The 15,851-nt window shown below is 38.0% G+C and overlaps 1 protein-coding gene and 1 pseudogene across 1 annotated transcript in view; one reads left to right on the top strand and one right to left on the bottom strand.

The window, feature by feature from the left end:
* Positions 1-15,851, bottom strand: part of LOC127452486 (syndecan-2-B-like) — a 662,603-nt gene that overhangs the window by 272,108 nt on the left and 374,644 nt on the right. The window lies entirely within an intron of this gene.
* LOC127452687 (serine/threonine-protein kinase ULK4-like) overlaps positions 1-15,851 on the top strand; it is a 258,846-nt pseudogene that overhangs the window by 216,366 nt on the left and 26,629 nt on the right.

Below are 15,851 nucleotides of genomic sequence, written 5' to 3'. Positions count from 1 at the left end.
TACAGGGGTTTGGAACAACATGAAGGTGGGGAAATTACGACAGAATATTAATTTATGGCTGAACTATCACTTTAAGGACGCTTGTCATATTTGGATGAATCTGTCAATTAGACAAGAAGTTTGGAAACCAGTTTCTAGTAATTATTACAGTGAAAAACGTGAACAATGTCCCACAGGCCGAAATTATATATAATGCTGAATAAAGAGAAGCAAGATCATCCTTCATTAATGCCTACTGTTGCTATTTCAAAAGTCCTGTCACTTTTTAAAGTCCTGATTGGATTCTTAGTTCAGTGTTGTTACAGTATTTTTTGTGTCAAAAGAATTTAGATCATTAGTTATGTACACTATGGGTAAACTGCAACTTACCTCTGTGTTTGGACACGTGTTTCAGAGCTTGCTCTCTGTTGTCCATAAGAAAAACGCACCGCGTCTGTCAAACGCAAAAATGCTGTGCACGCGCAGACATACTGTCTTCTCGTACTCCAGAAGTCAAGCATGCAATCGGCAGAGCAAAAGACATTTACACTTAACGCAGATGTTTACATGGATTTATACAGTCTCCTCTTTTATATTGCAGCACTGATATAAAATGTTTACTTATAAACTGAGGTCATAAGAGCCCATAGTTACACGTTATCATAATCACCAAAACTTACCACGCTGCAATTTGAATCTTGAAATATCCGCTTCTCTTGGTGTAAAATGAAGTCAATGTGTGACGAAAGAAAGTGCTTGTTTTGAGTGCGTACTGCTGCTGCAGTCATGAACTCGACTCGCGTGACAGAGCGTAGCTGTAAAGTTCCGCTGTCGTAAAATTACCATTCAAAGATTTCTCAATAAATTACACATTTATTAAAACGTATTAAATTAAAACTAATAATGTAACAGAAGGAACGTCGCCCATTGTAGCAAAGTAAAAGTTACAAAACTTCCATTGGAAATTTACTTGATTAAGCGTGAAAAGTACCCACCATTAAATATACTCAAAGTGCATTTTTTCCAAAAAGATACTCAAGTAAATTTAACTGAATAAATGTAGTGCGTTACTACCCACCTCGGGCTGTGTGCACCATTCAGTGTAGCAAAAAACAGCAATGTAGTGTTTTGTCATGCTACACCGCTACTTATTGGAAAAAGTAGCTTGTTACTAGAAAGGCTACACTGTCACGTTACTGAAAAATGTTGTTAAGTTAGTTGCGTTGCTACTTTTTACTTTTTAATGCCCAAGTACCATTACAAGTATTTTGTTACTCCCCAAGCTTGCGTGCCAGCTGGATCATATTTGATTTAAAGCTTGTTGTTTAACAGTTAATAATGGTTGTGATCAGTTCATAGAATTTGCCAAAATTTGCATCCCTAGTGTGTGTGGTGACCATCACGGTGTATATGAAGAGGTCATGAGAGGGCTGGAGCGTTACAAGTCCCCAAAGGCTTCCGTTCTCCTCCTTTTCACGTTCTCTCTTTCTCTCCTCCAATCATCCATTCAGAGCCCACAGTGGCATTAACACACCCTAATCTTCCTTGATGCCTGTGTGCTTTTCAGCCCACAGTCCCATTAGACTCCTCAGTCTGATTTCCCTGATGCATCTACAAGCCCTGCTAAGTAAACAGGGTGGATTTGGGAGGCTGTCTAAGCAGGTGTTAACTCTTGTTCAGCTCTGACTCTGTGTTGGCATGTGAACAATACCGGGCCGCAAAGCCTGGACCGCACACCAAAGGCCTTTCAGCGCCAGGCCTCTCCCTCCCTCAGCCTATCTTTGGGACAGGGAGGGGGCGGCGCACTTTAGGGGTATTGTCTGGGCTCCTAAAGCCCCACACTTCATTCTGGAGTGGCAGGCGACATCACAAAGAGGAGCTGGATTAGGCGCGGCTGGCCCTTGCCCTGGAGTCTCATGGGATTTTGCCTTTATGGCAGAGGGCAGCAACAGATCAGCATAGAATAGAAGCTAGAATCCCAGAGCTGGCCACACAGGGCTTTGAGGACCGAAATGAGCGGGAGAGAAAATCCCCGCGGCCCTTGTGTGTCACTTTTTGTCTTTATCTCAGTCTTAGGCTGAGAGGGGTTTGTTGTTGTCTGGGTTGAGAACTCATACTCAATACTGCTCCACTGATGGACATGTTAAGCCTATAACTGCCATCAGTGCTGTCTCTGAGGATGAGAATATCACTCTTCTAGTTACTGTTCAGCTCTCAACCAGTGATAATATCAGTGCCAGTATGGGAATTGTAACCATAGTGGTTATTCAGCTGATATCACAATTCCAGCTGATTCAGATTCAGTTTTCTAATCCCTGTTTGAAACAGTGTGAATTCTGATTTTAGAGTAAATTTGTAAACTGTAGCTTTTAAAGACGACGGGCTGTTAAAACTGCTTTCTTAAAAGACGCATATTCTACACTTTTGTCATTTTACATTCTATTTTGTCTCTGAGCTCCACTCAAGGTTTCTTTTACCCTATTGCTTACCTTTCTCCATGTCCTAACTAGCCATGATCGTGACAATAGACGAACAACAAGACATTTGGCCAGTCTCTGGGTTTCTGTTTCTTATGCATCTTGCTGGAGAACTTGGTGAAATCTCAATGGTCCAAGATCCCACTCCATATAACTGAATAATTAAATATAAAATATGTTTTATTTTATGGTGTGTGAGTTACGTAACTTGTCGAGTCATGCCTGGATAGGAAAGTGAATTACACTGAATTGTGTCACTTAGACTTCTATATGTAGACTTCTATACTTCTGATATGACTGGTCAGCTCTTTGCCTGTGAAAAGTACTATCACGTTCATGCTGTCGTTCATAATGGTGAACCAAGTTGGTGAATACTAAATAAGCATCGAAATGTGTGGCAGTCATTCAGTATGTTAATGTGCTCATGTTTGTGATGTCATAACCATAAGGGTTTCTAAACATGACAGTAAACATGTCACACTGAGCGATCAAAGACAATTTTGCCATACTACAAGATAAATCTTTTATGATCACCTAAATTTGTCTCAGACGGCAAAATTGTAGCCAAAATCTTACAGTGTGAACCGGTTTATACATTATGCAGTTTAGTATGTCTACATACATCCAAAGAGGATGCCAGTTATGAACCCTACTGCGTCTTTCCAGTGTCCTCAATGTCCCAGAGTGTGTGCTTCTTTTTCAATTCAAAAGATCATGGAAAACCATGATATGTCCTCTAAAATCCCCCACAATGCAGTTTTGACAAAATATCTTATCTAAGCTGAAATGAGAATGTTTTGAAATAAATAAGAGATAGATTCTCTTGACCATTTCTATTGACCGCACATAGACAAATAGATTTGTTAGATTTGTTGAGACTTGGAAGGATATAGTTTAATATTTCCCAAAAGCAACTGAAGAGAAATACACAATAATTTATAGAAATAATTGTGTGATGGGAAGAGATCTAGCTACTGTTCAGTTTGTCAGTAATTCAGTCTGTTCCTTTAAACTCTTATATAGACTCTATTGTTGGTGTATTGACAATTTTAAAGAAATATTGCCAGATTTTCTCATCAACTCTTCTTGGGATAAATTTGTAAACCACAGTCTTGTCAGTTCTTTATCTGCAGCTGAAAATTGTGGGTTGTTTGTTGGCTGATTAAATTAATTTTACTCTTAAAATGTTTAGTGGTGATTTGGTCGATTAATCAGTTGTTTTTCTTAACAAATTTAGAGCTTGTCATGCTAATGTAACAATAATTTTGATTAAAAAAATAATAATTTTGAGTAAAACAGAGTAAAATATGATTGATTTCAGATTTTATGTCAGTCTCATTTATCATCATTAAATTGTATAATGTATACATCTGCATTATATCAACAATCGACCACTCTGTTCAGTTCTATCAGGAAGACTTGCAGACTTGAGTGAAGTTTTAGATTACATTTATTTGATGAATATGAAACAGGAATGTAATGTCTCTCTTTGGCATAAGCCCCGTCTGGCGGTCCGAAGAAGTTGTACTCGGAACCATCAGATCCTGCCGGAGATAGGAGGCAGGGGCGAGGAGCCTACCCCCATGCAGGACGGGACTCAACTGGTGGTGGTGGAGGTTGCTGTGCTAGTACACTGAAACAGCAACAGGATAGATTGTGAGCAGACTTATAAATCGATGGTTCACATGTGATTGGCTAGGAGTTACCTAGCTAATGGTGCGATGATGTACAACTGCTAGTCTTCCCGCTAAAACTACACTGTGCTTACATTTCTTGGGATTTATTTTGTGTAAAGTGAAGTGTGGCCACATTGGCAAACATGTATGTCTGTTATTTTGTTATTCCTCCATTATGTTGATCATGTTTTTCTCATTTGTCCTCATTAAAGTGTATTGTGTATACCTTGGCATTATATTAACCATCAGCTACCCTGCTCTCACCCTGGTTTATAATGTCCCACTGTATGCTTATGAAGAGTTCCTGGTTACATGTTTACATCTGTTTAATACTCTCTCTTGTGTTGTTCTCCTGTAGCTGGTGTGTAATGACAGTGAGGTATATGAGGATGCCAGTCACTGTGTATCTCTGTTGGCTCAGCTGTATGGAGGAGAGGGAGCTGACTGCCTGCAGCCAGAGGAACTGCTCAGTCTGGCACACGCACTGCAGACACACACTGAGCCCAGGCAACAGAAACTGCTGCTCCGCATGCTCAAACGCCTGGTGAGTGCATGCAAACACTGATCTGAGACCAATGCAATGCAAAAGAAACCCGCACTTGTTTTCTTTTTCTTTTTTTATTGGCTCTTTCAGAGTCTGGGTGACAGCTCACTGTGTTATGTGTCTGTGTGTGGTAAATTGAGCCCTCTCTTTAATATTAGACAGAGAACATGAACTGTGCTTCCTGTGTAGGCCTTTTGGGTCATTGAGAGGTTGGCCAAACATCCCAGCTCCTCATGACTGTTGATTTCCTCTCCTCTTTCGCTCTATCTCTCGCTGTAGTCTAATCCGCATGTCTTTGTTGATTGGGGGGACTGTCAAATATCAGCAAGGACAAAATATGCAGTACATCATCAGTCTGAGTGAAAATGACAAAACTGGATTTTTGCATTCATCTTACTTGCATTCATTCTGTGAAAGTCAGTGTGTCATTGATCATTCTTAATTATGACAGTTCAGGCCACGGGAATGACAGTGAATTTTAAATCAAGATCTGTTCCAGAATCCATGCCATTATTCATTTTTTCAACAATTTGCAAATTTATGATTTATAAGTAAACATTTATTTTCATAATTTGCAATCTAGGCAGAGAGGATTTACATAATAATTCCAAGATGTGATTATTTGATTTGAACTGTACTGATAAAGTCAACATGAAATCAACAATGACTTTCTTACTTTCAGAGTCTTTTTAGGAAAGATTCATCAGTGCACATTTTCCAAAGAAAAATAATTTGTCCTCGTAATCTTTCATCAAAATATTATAAATTGATTCACCTAAATTAACTGCTAAACTCAAATTGTAATATTTTAGGTTACACTTTTTGGTAATCTAATCTGATTACTTTTGGATTACTTATTACATGTTTTGATCAAAATCTCATCATTAATGAAATGCAAAAGTGCATTCACATTTACTTTTGATGCAAGGTTCAAATACAAACACCTTTAGTATCACATACAGTATGTTTTAAATTAACCAAACCCAGTTCAGTTAAAGTGAACCAGAAAGGGAACCAGCTGCAAATGACGGTAACACTTTTTATGAAGCCCATATTTATAATGCATTGTAAAGGCATTATACATGCATTATACTGCATTCATAATGTCTCATAATACACCTTATAATAAGTTATAACTTCTCATAAATATTTATTACTACAGTTATAATACATTGTAAGACTTCCCCTGTTCATAGTTATACTTAAGAGTATAATGCGTTATAAGACAAGCAACATCCAATTTTTAATACAGCAGAAGCTAATAAAGTTTATCATATAAGTGCTGTGCTGTCAAAAGGCTTTATGACATGATCATATTATAAGTGGTCTTTGTCTGCTTTAAGGAAAGTTACAAAAGCAATATCTTCTTATAAACAGCCATAACATAAACTTGTAACATACAATACAAGTCAAACTTATGTAATAGAAGTTATTTATAAAATAAGTCCCCAATTAAGATTCAAAAACTAGTCCAGTATAGAATCATATAGAATTTCTTTAATTGGGTGTGTTTATACTCAAGAAGATTGGCTACATGTGTGATCAACATACATATTTTTAAAATATTTTAGCCTTGTAGCTTTACAAGTGTTTTTTTGTAATATAATTAACACCGAATGGGTGTTTATTTGTATTTTGTGCATGTGTAATGTATATTATTTCCAACATGAGTTGTAATGTCGTATAGCCACTTAAAATATCTTATGGATGTTTATAAGACGATGTTGCTTTTGTCACTTAAAGCATACCTATTACATATATTACAATTATATAATACATTATAACTTCTGCAGATAAAATTGGATGTTGCTGGTGTTATAATGCATTATACTCTAATGTATAACTATGAATAGTTAAGTATTATAATGCATTATAATTGTGGTTACAATTATTTATGAGAAGTTATAACATATTATAAGGTGTATTGTGAGACATTACAAATGCAATATTATGACTTTACAACGCATTATAATATGGGCTTCATAGAAAGTGTTACCCAAATGACCTCAGTGCTTTTGGTGTTCACAATATAAGTGGATGAGACAAATCTCTGTCTTTCTCGCTCGGTTGGGAAGGAGGAAGCAGGAGCCGGGTGAACACTTCAACGTAAGACACTTTTAATCATATTTTTCAGTATGACAAACATGGTCGCCTTTTCAGCCCAATAAATAAATACATGCTTTTCAGTGCAATATAAAGGCAAATACACAACAGCATTGCTTTTCAGCCTGCTGACACACACACACACACACACACATGGCTTCATGCATTTCTCTCCTCCGTCTGCCACTGTCTCTTCTCCTTAAATACTCCCGTCACTCCTCACTGGAACACGAGACAGGTGTGGAGTACATGTGTAGCTCATTCACCACTCATCTCCCCCAGCTTCACTCTGCCCAGACACCGCTCAGCCACGCCTCCATCACCATAGTGGACTTAAAAGAGGACCCATTTTTTGGTCCTTTTAGCATTTATGTGGTCTCAGAACCCTTGTTGTTCACACCACAACTACTTAAGAACTCAGACCCCATTGCTGTAAAGATGATGAAATTTGGCTAGCAATAACTTGGAAACTTATAATTGTGATTATGATGATAAATTGTCATACTTCTTAAGGTGTATGTATGCTTAATACACATTCACCTTAAGTAATTTACTCATTTAACTTGCAATCTTTTAATAAAATAGGACTATAACATTTCTTTAAGGCCTTAGAAAAATTATCATTGAATTGTTTATTAAATAAAAATATTGCACATGGATAGAATGACATGAAAAGTATCATTTTAAATGTTAAAACATTTCCAAATACTTAAATATATCTCTTTTTGGTCAACTTTACATTTACACTGTTATTTATGAAACCCAGACAACCCAGCCAATTATATTATATTATGCAATAGTAATATTTCTGTCCTACATTGTTCACTATAACACACTATGTTAAGGCTCTCCGATAAAAATGACAAGCCCTTATTTCCCATGAAGGAAAACATTTGAGTTTCTGCGTTTATTAGAAAATATGTTTAGCAAGCATCTCCTCCTGCATGTATGAACCAAGAACATTACGCAAATGTTAAAGTGAAACTATCCAAATCATCATTTGTATTTTCGCGGGAGTTTGGAGCAAACCTCCGCAAACAGTGCATGTATCACGGCGTTTCAAAGTGGTTCATCTTTACACGCTGCTCTGCTATGAGTGCGGATGGTCCACGGTTCTTTTGGAATGCTCGCATTATACGACAAGAACGGAAAATGACACACAAACATGCGGTCATGTTAATCATGGTATTTCTATATTCTCTTAAAATTCCATTATTTGGACAATAAAATGTGACTGGAATATGAAGTACACAATAAGCACGGTTAGATCAAATAAATCGCAGACGGGCGTTTATGTAATGCAACTTTATATGGCAAGCCTCAAGGTACTTATGACATAACGAAAAGCAAAGCAGACTGGTACCTCTTCGTTTTCACATCCCACAAATCAATCGAACCACAAAAGGACCCACAAACGAACCATACTCAGACCACCTTCTGATGTGGTCTGAGTATGGTTCGCTTTTGGGTCCTTTTAGGGGGGGTCTGAGATCTTTTGGGTTGTTCACATATACACGTTAAACCGCTCTGAGAGTGCTTGGAGTACTCAAATGATCTAGGTGTGAAAAAGTCTAAACTTAATTGTAACACTTCTCAGTGTAAGGAGGCGGCGAGAAGCAGATTTCCTGGTTCAGGTAAGCGTTTTATTCTCCTTACTGCAGCAAATGCACTCGTTCAGGGCTCTTACACTGTTCAATGACTCACTCTAAAATACACAAACTATTTCACAAAAATAAACTCTTAACTCAATAATAGACTCTTGGCTTCACAACTGGCTCTCTGGTGCCCAGGCTCTCTCTCTCGTCTACCTGCGGTGTGGCTCTATTTATGCCGCTCTCCCTGTGCTCACTGAAATTAGAGACAGGTGTTAGACATAATTTAACTCAGGTGTAAGCGCCCTTACCGCTTTCTCTCTCTCTCCGGAGAGATGCTTGACCACGCCCCCACTGCCACATTAATCTAAAACAGAAACCAAATCTCCTGTGTGTATTTGTGTATTGTATTGTGAGCTTTCATTGCAGTGTATAAATTTGAGTACATAGAAGGCTAGATGATACATAATTATTGAAAATGTTTGATCATTTATGGTGTATTGATTGTAGTTTTATATTCCATGCAAGTATAGAGAATGTATACTGTATAAAGACCTTCCAAGTGCTTCTTAAGATTGGATGTGGACTATTTTTCAATGGATATAATTTTTGAATGGCAAAAATCGCATTGCTTATTTACTTTCCCACCCCATCAAGTTATTTTAATGTGAAACGGGATCTGCACTGCCTTCAATGTATGTCGTTCTACCTGGCTAGCTCTATCACACACATAGTTCTTTTAAAATGTAAGATCATTATCAGTAATTTACATGCTAGTTATTGCTGTTGGCTGATTGGTAATGTAATCAAGAATGTATTCATGTAATCCATAGATATTAACTGTTATGTGATTACACACACATCCTTGATTTTTTACATAATCCAGATTGCATGTAGTCTGTTACTGCCCAACTTTATACAGTGTTCTCCATAGGTATTTGGACAGTGAGACACTTTTCATAAATTTTGGCTCTGTATGACACCACAATAGATTTTAAATGAAGCAATCAATGTGATTGAAGTGCAGAATGTCAGCTTTAATTTGAAGGGATTTACATACAAATTCAGTCAACGATTTAGGAATTACCCTTAGACACCCCCCCCCCCTTTTAGGGATTAAAAAGTAATTGGACAAAAAAAGTAGATCGACTAAGAAGGTGTTTCATGGCCAGGTGTGGGTTGTTTCCAGGTTATTTATAAACAATTAAGCAGTTTCCAGATTCCAAGGGTCTGTTCCAAAACCTAGTGTGTGTCCTCCGGAGGCACCATTTTAAGACATCATAGGCGTGCTCCCGACACGAAAGCTGTTCCAAAAGGTGTATCTTAATTTTTCTGCCTCTTAAGATATCCTTCCCTGGCTAGGTGATCCCAGAATGCACTGTGATGAGCTTGGCAGAAAAATAAATCTGAGATGGCAGACTAAACAAGATAAATTTAGATTATAAAATTCTTATGATCCATTCAATACTGAAAAGTATCGATAAATAACAGTTTAATATGACACAAAAGCGACTATTTTACCCAAAATGTGTGTGTATTGTGCATATTTAGGCTCATTAGAGGATTGTGATGTAGGGCTTTACTGGTTGTTTAGATCAGTGTTACTATCAGAAATAATTGGTAATTATTTCTTTAGTTATTAATTAATATTTAAATTAATTAATTGAATCTAACTCATTAAAACCTCCTATGGGGCTCCAGTAAATGTAGTGTGCTACGTTTAGGAGCGGGTTTGGTTATTAGCAATAATTAATAATTATCAAAGATAATTATTAATTATTAAAATCAATAGAACATTGATGAGAATCAATGTTAGCTTTTTTAATCCTTTAAATCAACAATTATCAAAAATAATCGTTAATTGTTAACATCGATGAAACATTAATTGAAATTAACACTAGCTTATTGATCATTCAAATTCAACAATCATCAAAGATAATTATTAATTATCAAAAATCAATATAATATTAATAAGGATTAACATTGATGGGGCACCACCCTGGAATCAGGGACTAATAACCAGTATAACAGTCTCAATATCAGATTATTTTCTTCGGAAAATCGACATCCGAAGAATATCGATTTTCAGGATAAAAAACAATGAAGGCTTGAATCCGAGCACTGACATCCCGTCAGCATGACACAGGTGTATGCAAAACAAACCAAAACACTTCTCTTTGTAATATAACAGTTTATTTATGCAGTAATATCAATTAATAATTAATACAATGCAGTCAATAAACTTCCAACTTCCAACTACAAACTAAACAGTGTTATGATTAGATATGGAAATCAAAATAATCCTATAACACATGAGGGTGTGTGTGAGAGAGTGTGTGTGTGTGTGTGTGTGTGTAAGGAGGGACGCGCACAAAATGGCGGACGTGACTCTCATGGAGTGTATGTCACGTGAGACTTGTGGCCAGGGAATATGACCACGAATGTGAGTGGAGAGAAACCAGTCAATGGTAGCTTAGGGACAAAGTTGAGCTTTATCACGAAGCTATCTACTAGCCAAAAATGTATGCCAGAATGTTTGTGAGGGGTCGTGCGTGTGTGTGGTTAGTACGAGAGAGATTTCGCGATCGTGGGAGAGAAAGCAGCAGTTCGTTTATCACTCAGAGACACGGTGGACGGCTCGTAAACAGTCCCGCGTTCTTTGATTCTTTAATGGATAAACTCAGTTTGCCGGTCCCACCCGCGATGGCGGAAATGCACAACAGCCCACTGTGGTTGGACCACAATACAGCAAATCATATTTGTGATAATTAATACCCTGAGTATTAATAATGAGCGGATATGGCGGTCTGTAAACTGTACAAGCAAAAACCTTGAAACACAAGAATAACACACTATAATATTCTATCTCTGCCCAGACATAAACCTCTTACTTGAATCGCATGAGGATGCAGAATGTGTGTTCATCCGTCCTTTAACTCAGACTCGGTTCCTCGAGGCCCGGGTGATGACGGGAGGCCATTTCCTCGCTCTGTCGGCGGGCAGTATGGCTGCTGATTCTCGGTGGGCTGGCGGAGAAATTAGCAATGTCGACTTGATTGAAGATGGAAGAGAAATCTTTTATCTCTTCACTTCTGCAGATGCGGATTGCTCGGCGGTCTCCTTCAGATCCGTTAGAGTGTTCGGTGGAACACAGAGTAATCTCAACTCATCCAGCAAGATGGAGATTGTATGGCCACAGTTTCAAGTCAGACATTACTTCCTTGTGCCACGAGGCTACACCTGAGAGCAGTGATGAGCTGCGTCTTCACACGGCGAGCAAAGTTGCTGGAAGCATTTCAGAGGTATTTCTACTCCTGATGATGTCATGGTTGGGGGACGTTCTGTTGTGTGCCTCATCCAATAGGAGTTCGATCCTTTAGTGAGCAAGGCTTCATGGGATTTGTAGTCTGTTTTGGACTCCCTTTGTTTGATTTTGGCACGATTTTTATCAGTAATAATGTATGACCTGGTATGTGGGGGCCTGAGTTAGGTTTTACGACTGTGTTAGGCCTGCCTTTGTCTTCTATCTGAATACATGAGGCCCAAAAGTGACGTTTCCCTCGTGTCACCTGTATTGAAATCAGTTGTGAGTTGAGTCTCGTGCGCTGCGTGTGAGGAGCGCTATTTGAATGATGCACGGAGCTGCTGCCTATTTACAGCATTCCAAATTGCTCTCTTATGAGGCATCGTTTCAGTAAGGATGCTGCCATAGAAGACAGCAGCCTATATAGGCAGCATACAGTGAGGTAGCTCACTAAGTTTTTGAACAGATCCTAAATGTGGAATTTTCATTTGGAAGATGTTGCTATGAACTCTCATAATGAGGTTCAAAAGGCTATCAATGCAAGTAAAACTGGCCATCATTAGGCTGTGAAAACAAAACAAATTCATCAAAGAGATTATAGAAACCTAAGAGTGGCCAAATCACCAATTTGGTACATTCTTAAAAATAAGGAACAGACTGCTGAGCTCAGTTCCAACTAAAGACATGGATGACCACAGAAGACAATTGTGGTGGAGGATCACAAAATTGCTTTCTTGGTGAAGAAAAACCCCTTCACAACATCAAGCCAATTCAAGAACACTCTCCAGGAGGTAGGTGTATCATTGTCAAAGGCTACAATCAAGAGAAGACTTGTAGATAGTAAATGTAGATAGTTTACCACAAGGTGCAATCCACTGGTAAGCCTCAAGAATAGGAAGTCCATATTAGACTGCCAGAAAGCATATAAAAAAAAAAAAACCCTGCCAAATTCTGGAACACTTTTCTTTGGACAGATAAAACTAAGATGAACCTGTACCGGAATGTTAGGAAGAGAAGAGAATGCATAATGATCGAAGCATACCACATCATCTATAAACATGGCAGAGGAAGTGTAATGGTAGCATTATGTATTGCTGCCAATGGAAAAGGATCAGTAGTATTTGTTGATTATATGACTGCTGGCAGAAGCAGCAGGATGAATTTTGATATGTTTAGGGCTGTACTATCTGTGTATAAAACGTGCTGTTGTTCCTAAACTGTTCACACGATTTGTATGTAAATCCCTTCAAATTAAAAATGGCAGTCTGCACTTCAATTACATATTCATTGATTATCATTTCAAATCCACTGTGGTGGTGGTGTACAGAGGCAAAATTATGAAAAGTGTCTCACTGTGAAGTACTTATGGATGGCACTGTACAGAGTACCCCTTGCCATCAGTGAACACTGAGTTATCAGTGTGCGGATGACTTCATCTGTGCTCAAACACTGCAGTTATTTGGAGAGGAGCTGTTGGCTTTGACAGACTCCAGAGAGAAAAGACTGACCTCATCCAAACAAATCACTCACACACTGATCAGCCACAAACTCAAACTGAAACTTCATGGACACTCAAGCACTCATATGAAAGATAAACACAGATTCCTATGAGCTTCACTTGACAATATTAGTAATCCCTCTGTCCAATCAATTAAGCAATCATGGTTTTCATTGTCATGGAATGCCTGAAATTATCAGCCAAGCCTGGGAAAGGCATGGGAATTAATACAATCTTAAAAAGTCATGGACATTTATAAAGTTCAATTCTATCTATATAAAGTGATTTTTTTACGTGTATCCAGTAATCACGAAAGATAGGGAAAGTCATGTAAATGTATTAGTCCTTGGAAACCTCAGTGAAGTTAAGTTTTGCCACATTGGCAAATGTGCTTGTGTCTGTTATGTTGATATCCCTTCATTGATTTGATCAGTTTTGTCCCTCGTGTTGAGAACCGGATCAGTAAACAAACTAAGAAGCTTTGAGGTTAAGATTTTGAATACAGTCAAATATGATCATTAGACAGAAAGATATATTATATAAGTAATTAATATTTCTTAGTTAATTATGTATTTGTACAGGTCTCTGTTGGTATTATTGTGTCAGAGAGGCAACAGCACAGCATTTCGCCCTCACAGAGGTCTGAAACATTATCATAGTTGTGCTGAAGAATAAACTCCATGACAGAAATTAAGACACATGATTTCTGCTTTCTTTACATTTTTGTGTGCATTACCAGAGACTATTTAGCAGAGATGGGCCACTTCTATTAAAATGAATGCAAGAAATTGGAACGGTCAACGGATGTTTTTTTTTTAATGATTTTTATGACAATTTATGATACCAGTGTCTTGACCAAATGTTTTGGAGATTTCGGCCTTTCCCCATTCAAGTAGATACAGTAGGAGCTGCACTTGTAAGCTGCTTCTTTACATAGAAAATAGCTGCCTGGGAGCATTCCAAAAATGGCCGTCTAGTGACCTGATTGCTAAAAAGACTTTGGTATTATCCAGCACTCTGTGCTTATGGATGAAGGCATTGTTCTGAATAAACTGCCATCCACTTTTAAAGGATTGCAGTGTGAAGGTTGTACAAAGTAACATTTATCTTGTGCAACCCCAATTCAGAAAAGGTTGGGACAGTATGAAAAATGCTAATAAAAACAAAAATGAGTGATTTGTAAATTATATTCACCCTTTGGTATATTGAAAGCACCACAACTACACATAATATGATGTTTTACCTTGTGTATTTTATTGTTTTTTTTAAAAATGTACAATAATTTCATATCAGATGATTGAAACACGCTCCAAAACTTTGGTATAGTCAAATGTTTACCACTGTGAAACATCACCATTTCTTCTAATTACACTTATTAAGCATTTGGGCACTGAAGACACAAGTTTGTTAAGTTTAGAAAGTGGAATTGTCCCCCATTCATCCATTATGCAGGTCTTTAGCTGCATAATTGTATGGGGTCTTCATTGCCGGATGGTGTGCTTAATAGTATGCCACACATTCTCAATTGGAGATAGGTCAGGACTGCAGGCAGGCCAATCTAGCACCCACACTCTCTGCTTACACAGCCATGCACTTGTAATCCAGGCAGTACGTGGTTTGAAGTTGTCCTGCTGGAAAATGCAGGGATGTCCTTGGAAAAGACGGTGCTGGGTGGCAGTATATGTTGCTCCAAAATTTGTACATGTCTGTCTGCATTCATGGTGTTCTCACAGATGTGTGAGTTACCCATGCCATTGGCACTGACACACCCCTGGCCCATATATACAGACACTGGCTTTTGGACCTGATGCTAATAACAGCTTGGATAGTCCTTTTCCTCATTGGCCTGGATAACACAATGGCTGTGTTTTTCAAAAACTTTTTGAAATGTGGACTCATCGGACCAAAAAACATGGTTCCACTGTTCTACTTTCCATCTAAGATGAGACCGAGCCCAGAGAAGTCAGCAGCGCTTCTGGACAGTGTTGATGTAAGGCTTCTGCTTTACACAGTAAAGTCTTAACTTGCATCTGTGGATGCAGTGGTGAATGGTGTTGACTAACAAAGGTTTACTAAAAGTTATCCCAAGCCCATGTTCATGATATCCATTACTGATGAATGCCGTTTTTTCAGACAGTGAAGTCTGAGGGATCAGAGATCACGCACATTCAGAAGTGGTTTTCGCCTTGCCCTTTACGCACCAAGATTTTACCAGATTCCTTGAAACTTTTAACTATATTGTGCATTGTAGAGCATGAAATGCCCAAAATCCTTCCAGTTTGTCTTTGGGGAACATTGTTCTCAAAGTGCTGGATTATTTGCTGAAGCATCTGTTGGCAAATTGGCAAGTCTTAAACGATCTTTGCTCTTGAAGGACTAGGCTATTTTTGGAGGCTTCTTATACAGTATAGAGTACTATGACACAATTGCCTCACCTGTTTAACATCTCCTGTTTCACATCACCTTGTTATTTCAACTCATCAAATTGTTATTAGTCTTAAATTGCCACTGTCTCAACTTTTGGGAGCGTGTTGCAATCATTTGATGTGAAATTACTGTACATAAAAATATATTTAAAAAAATGTAAAAAAAAAAAAAAATCACAAGGTAAAACATCATATTATGTGTAGCTGTCAATATAGCAAAGGGTGAATATAATTTACAAACAACTCCTTTTT

This window comes from Myxocyprinus asiaticus, chromosome 15 (genome assembly GCF_019703515.2).
Source record: "Myxocyprinus asiaticus isolate MX2 ecotype Aquarium Trade chromosome 15, UBuf_Myxa_2, whole genome shotgun sequence".
Lineage (NCBI taxonomy): Eukaryota > Metazoa > Chordata > Actinopteri > Cypriniformes > Catostomidae > Myxocyprinus > Myxocyprinus asiaticus.
Note: the sequence above shows the minus strand (reverse complement) of the source record. Positions and strands in the feature narration are given on the sequence as shown.